Below are 6,619 nucleotides of genomic sequence, written 5' to 3'. Positions count from 1 at the left end.
CGTTATGTATGACCCCAAAAAACCGATAAGTATAGTGGTGATATCTATGATATGGTCATACATAACGGTTTTATAACCGTTATGTATAGTAGTATAGATAACGGTATGATGCGCTCATACATAACGGTACATAATCTTTAACAATTATACATAACGGTTCCTACCGTTATGTATTAATGATATAACCGTTATGTATTAGAATTTTTAAATTATTTTTTTCATCATAGTTAACGATTTTTTGCACTTTTTATAACGGTTTTTACCGTTATCTTTGATAGAAATACATAACGGTTTTTTTGCACTTTTTATAACAGTTTTTTGCATTTTTTATAATTGTAATATATTTTTTTCATTTTTCCTGTTATTTATCTCAAAAATTAAAGAAATAATTATAAAACAACAAAATGACATTGCCATCGATAACATATACTCCCTCCGTCCCAATAAAAGTGGCCACTTTTTTTTGGGCACGGAGATTAAGAAGGGGATTGTTATGTTTTAATTGAGTGTGACCCACCAAAATTAGTGAGTAATTTTTAGAAAGTGGCCTACAATTGTTGACCAAATTAGTGAGTAATTTTGGCATTTTTAGAAAGTGGCCTACAATTGTTGACCAAGTTAGTGAGTAATTGTTGACTTAATTAAAGTAAACTTTTGCCATTTTTAGAAAGTAGCCACTTTTAATGGGACATCCAAAAAGGAAATGTGGCCACTTTTATTGGGACGGAGGGAATATTATATAACATCCAAAATATTCATACATTGTCATCCAAATATGCATAAATATCACATACATTTATGTCTAACAATTCTCCCACCATATAAGCACTAGGTTCTTCATATCGCCCAACTTTATACTAACTACACCACCAGGGACAAGAATAGCACCATCTTCTCCATGGAATTAATAAAGCTTGACCCACACTAGAGGGCTTTCCAGCAAGCGCAAGAGCGAAACAAGTGTGTCACTCTTTATGCCATTGTCACCATTGGATTGATTAATCATCTGTGATATGCGCAAAGCACAGAGACCTAATTTGGTTTGTCCTGTAAAGAAGAATATGAGCAGATTCAGAATGCTTACTATGCAAACCTGATGAAATTATTGAAAAAAAAAGCAGGGAAGAACTTACAAGATGAATGAATTCTGATAGTTTGAGTGCCATTTGAGTAAGTGACTGGATACAACAGATTGTCAAAATCCCATTGTGACTTGGCATCAACCTGTTTTTAAAATTTTGAAAAATTAGAATTTTAAAGTAACAAGCATTTTTTACAACCTAAACAAGTAGTTGGCAACTCAAATACTAATTGGCATTATTGTGTTATTCACGTTAAAAACAAAAGAGTCTAACATAATCCTTAAAATTAAAAACTTTCACGTAGACCGGCATCTTGTAACCAACAAACTATAATTAGTACCTGTCGAATTGCAAAAGACGATCAAGACGCTTCAGCAAGGAGGGTAAATAGATGACACTCTGTACAAGATCAACCACAAAAAATCAAAATACTGCTCAGCCCTCTGAATTTAGTTATTAATCAGCGACAGACTGACAAAACATGGATGATGGAAAAATTAAACCGAATTTCTAATAAACTAGAATAATGGATTTATGTCCTAAACTTGAAATTAGTACCTCAATGTAGCAGCAGGCCTCAAAATCTTATTCAGGTCATTTTTACCATTGGCATAAATTAGTTCTAAGTCTATATTCACATATATGATCAATACTCGCCTTAGTTTTATATGCTGAAATTAAACCAAACATTCAATAAAGTTCACCAACTCTCCAGTCAAAGAGCTTATCAATAAGCTGCTCTATGATATTTAAAATACAAACATTTTCATGCAAAGAAATTATGTCCGAGAAAAATGAGTTCTGAATCATCTGCTTTGATATTACTTAGGCCAGCGTGAGGTGAAAAATGCCCTCATCCTCATGAGAAAGAAAATGCTGAAGATTGGTAAATTATAGGAGCAAAGATCCCCTATAAACGGAGCTATCATTGCAATTGAAAACATAAGATTCTGGTGTCCTGTTAGCTAATGTTGCATCTCTAAAACATAAATTTAAATTATGATGAGCATCTATGAGACAGTATTGGCCACATACTGGAGAAGGCAATGGAAATTCATAAAGAGAAACTACATACATCTCCTTGTAAGAGAGAAACATGAGGGGAGGAAGAGGGAGCAGTGACAACAAGAGCAAGCATCATCACTAAAGTGAATCATATCACATACCTGCTGTCCAAATTCAAGTTCGCCAACAGAATGGACCAATGCAGCTACCAAGAAAACATCCGAGTAAGTGTTCCAACTGTTATCATTGTACTACAAGCATAATGCAGCCATAACAAAAATCAGGAAAAAGCAATCTCATTGGAACAATCAGTCAGCAATAAATTCAATCCCACCATATAAGCACTAGGTTCTTCATATCGCCCAATTTTATACTAACTACACCACCAGGGACAAGAATAGCACCATCTTCTCCATGGAATTAATAAAGCTTGACCCACACTAAGCCAAAGACCAACTAAAGAGCATAACTACGTTAACAAGGGAGAATTTCATCGACAAACAAGGAAAGAACTCTTTTGAGATAAGAAAAAAAATCCAATATCTGAACTGAACCTGTGTTCTTCCAACCAAGCTCCAGCAAAGGATCCATGCCTTGATTCGTGATGCTGGCAGTCATCTCCTCCCACAATTGATGGCTTCTCATGGCCAATTCTCATTTCTCACTCCCTAGGATTTTGTGAACCCCCCATATGTAACCCTGCCCTGAACTCAGCAAATTAGCTCAAATTCCAAACACAATAACGAAGTGAGGAAGCATTTTGTTTTATTTTTACCCGAAGACCCATCTTTCTGACCCGTTTCTGAAAACCCTAGCCCCCCGCCGCCGCACACTCGGCCGCCGTCTACACTCCAGCCGTCTGGACGGTCGCCGAAATGCACTGCCATGCCTCGATCATTCACCGTCCATCGGCAGCGTCGCTACGACTTATCTCTGCAAACTCCCCGTCGCGCGAGGACGGTCTGCAGTACTCTGAAGAGCCTTTGTCCGACGCCTATCATCGCCAACAGCACCAGCCCCGGCGACGCCCAATTTTCCCCATCCCTCAGCCGCCGCCACCCTCACACAGCACACACACACATAACCGAGAACAGGAGAGAGAGAGAGAGAGAGAGATCGAGAGGGAGAGCAGAGAGAGAGAGAGAATAAAGGTGTTACCTGAGGCAGGGGGCGGCGGTGCGACGGCGGCGAAAGTGGCGGGACTCGCCGGAGGGGCGAAATTCAGAGAGGAGAGGGAGGCTGAAAACCCTAGGCGTCGATTCTGGGTAGCTGGTCGACGGGAGTGGCAATCCGCAGACAAGAGACGACCGCGTCGTCAGACGCCTTCTTCAAAATCCTGCTCGGCGGAACCCTAGCCCTGAGGTCGGAAACCAATTTAGGGGAAATGATGGTGGAATTCGGCTGAGCAGACGGCCGGCGTGGCAGCGACGCTGGTCGTGGCGGCGAGTCGCGACGGCGGTAGCAGGGCGCGACGATGGTGAAGAGAGAAAGAGGCCAAGTTCGATTTGGGAAAATTTGGTGGGGGTTGTTAGGGTTTTGATATTTTATAATAAAATATTAAATTTAAAAATAAATATAAAAAATACTAATACATAACAGTATTGAGGCGCTCATATATAACGGTTAAAACAACCGTTATAAAAAGACGCTAATAGATAACAGTTGTCTTAACGATTTTATAATACCGTTATGTATGCAACTAATAGATAACGCTCCTACATAACGGATTCACTAAAACCGTTATCTATTTACATGGACAACAGTACATAGATAACGGTTTTTTGTCAAAACCGTTATCTTTCCAAAAAATGCGCTCATACATAACGGTTTTCTAAAAAAACCGTTATGTATGAAGTGTTATGTATGTGTAATTTTGTAGTAGTGGATACTCTCTCTTTGAGTCTGGTGTTCTCCCTTTGGGTGCCCCGACTGCGCTGTGGAGTAGTGCCACTTGTAGAGTCGCCTACATCCTCGATTTGGACACTGTTAGTGACAAACTTCCTCTTGTTCTTCCCTTGTCCTTCCCCGGTATTTCCCATTCCCTTTTGCGTGACCGGGTGTGATATGTTAGGTAATTCGCGATCCCTGTCCTGGGCTGGTGCTGTGGTGGTTTTCTTGTGTGTTACGGGCTCGGCTTCTCCCAATGCTGTCGGGATAACGGGAGGGGGCTGCATCCCTGCCAGTTGCCGGATTGTGGCGTAGTTGAGCATTGCTAGCATTTGTTCAGTGATCGTGACATTGAGGGGCCCTAGTGTGGAAGTAGGCACTGTACCCCCTGGTGCTGAAGTTCCGATCAGAGACTGTGTTGTTCCCGGAGTAGTCCCAGTAGGCCCCGAGGCGGGGTTGTTGAAAGTGGTGAAACCTGGTGGTGTGAGTTCAGACAAGTTAATCCCTTGGGTCGAAGGGATCCCAGCCTTCCCGGTTCCTGACTCTCCCGCGACTGTGTCAAAATCCTTAGCCAGATTCTTACAAGGATCGTCAATTCCCATGGTTGGTACCTGAAGTAAATAGACATCAGTATAAGCATATATGAACAATTATTACTGCGCAGCCTTACTGCGCAGCCCTGTCTCCTCTATCCTTGGGATCATTGACCGCAAGGGTGGGGCCCGCAAAACCCTAGAGAAACACTGGAGAGATTCTTAAAACGAAAGATTCATAGAAGCCCGCGAACTTCGGCCCATAAAGCCATTCAGGATCAAACGTACGGATTTCTCGAAGAGAAAAGTTGCGTAGAAAACCCTTCCTCATAGATATTCATGAGGAACATCAAGTTTTTCTGGGAAATAAACCCAGAAAAGATATCTCCACATTTCATCACCAGAAAGGAAAAAAAACCATTATGACAATAAGGAGCTCAGTTATATGGTAATCATTACCAAAGAAAACAAACGTTAGTGAACATTGATATCAGGGAAGTGAAAGTTTTAGGCAATCTTTAATCATACATCAACAAAGAAAAACCCTCAGGATTATACCGGAAGCCGCTACCTAACAGAGGCGTTAGGCAGGTAAACAGAGATAAGTGTGAGTGAACAGGGGTTTATGCACAATAACATGTAAGAACAGAGCATGCATGTAAAATTTCAGAACTCTCAAATCAACCAAAACTCTCGCCCCAACTCAACTGTTCCCATGTGCATACGAATGGTAAGTGAACTTCTACGAGCGAAAAAACTCATCTAAAGAACGAACACCCCATCCCAAAGCTAAGATTTACAACAAATACATTAGGATCTAAGAATCATACGAACTCAGTAGGCATCAAGAAAATTTTTCATGCCTTCTTCCAAGATTTTTCATGCATAACACGCAAAGAACTCAGATCAGAACACACGTTTGAAGATTTTCCCCACAGCATACTCATACACCATAGATCTCCACTTATATTGAGCAAGAACATGAAGAACAGAACCCCCAAACACACCCAAAAACTCACGCCTTAACTAGCATTTTTCCCACAGACGGCACCAGTTGGTGAAGCACTGAATCACCAACACCTAAACTAGAAGGTTGATAGTAGATCGGAACCTGAAGTAAATAGACGGACGGATGTTTCTTTTACTCTTCAATGGAATAGTCTTTTACAGATACCAAAACATACATGTAAAACTTGAGAGAAAAGATCGGTCCCTTCTACTATTACAGACATGCTATTTATAAGAGATGGAGAGGAGAGGGTAAGATTGTCTTTTCCTTCATGGCACGTGCTCGGTACGTCCTTGACGTCGTTGTCACTGGTGGTTGTCCTTGCTCCAACGGCCTTGCAGCTTTTGTATCCTTCAGAAAGTAGTTGGGAGCTCTTCGCTCGTGCCGTCATCTCTAGGTGTTGAAGCCTGCGCTGCCTTCTCCAAGGAGTGCTGGTGCTGCGCCGCCCTCTCTTAGGGTGGTGATGACTGTGCTGCTCCTTCAGGGGGTGGGGTGACTGTGCTGCTCCTTCTAGGGGTGGAATGACTGCGCTGCTCCTTCAAGGGGTGGAATGACTGCGCTGCTCTCTCAAAGGGGCACTGGGATCTCCGTTCTTTGTCCTGCACTGTTAGTTTTCCTATTTTGTGCGATAATCATTAAGGCAGTAGATACTTCATATTGGTAACATATGGAATACGGGTCGTGTGCTGCGCTGATGAGGACCTTATCCCTCATCACACGATATTATACACAGACTATATACGAATGCATTTTTATGCCACAAACATAATTGTTTTGTTGTTTTATTGTTAATGATAAGAATGCATAATTTAATATTTTAAGTCTGATTTTGTATTGATTAATACATTTATTCAGTTACAGTGACATGAAATATATAGGTGTCGTATCCTAATCGTGTAAAGAATCATGCAATGATAAACCCTAGTCGTGTACAATTTCATGTACAATTTCAAATTACATATTCTAGAAACATCAAATCAACAAAAAATATATTGTTTGGGTATAAAACCGTAATTGCGTACAATTTTGTGTATATACTCACAAACATGTGACCTATGAATTTTGTGTCCTATTTTAACTGAAAACAAATGTATTATCAATAC

The 6,619-nt window shown here is 40.8% G+C and overlaps 1 long non-coding RNA gene across 1 annotated transcript; it reads right to left on the bottom strand.

The window, feature by feature from the left end:
• Positions 1 to 1,138: 1,138 nt before the first annotated feature.
• LOC131011621 (uncharacterized) lies at positions 1,139 to 2,305 on the bottom strand. The gene is made up of 3 exons (XR_009097052.1): positions 2,249 to 2,305; positions 1,423 to 1,481; positions 1,139 to 1,224 (listed from the first exon to the last, which is right to left on the bottom strand). It is a non-coding gene; the product is annotated as an uncharacterized LOC131011621 (long non-coding RNA).
• Between the last annotated feature and the right edge of the window lie 4,314 nt (positions 2,306 to 6,619).

Source organism: Salvia miltiorrhiza, chromosome 2 (assembly GCF_028751815.1).
Source record: "Salvia miltiorrhiza cultivar Shanhuang (shh) chromosome 2, IMPLAD_Smil_shh, whole genome shotgun sequence".
In the NCBI taxonomy this organism is placed as follows: domain Eukaryota; kingdom Viridiplantae; phylum Streptophyta; class Magnoliopsida; order Lamiales; family Lamiaceae; genus Salvia; species Salvia miltiorrhiza.
The sequence above is the reverse complement of the archived record's forward strand: the minus strand, read 5'-3'. Positions and strand labels throughout refer to the sequence as shown.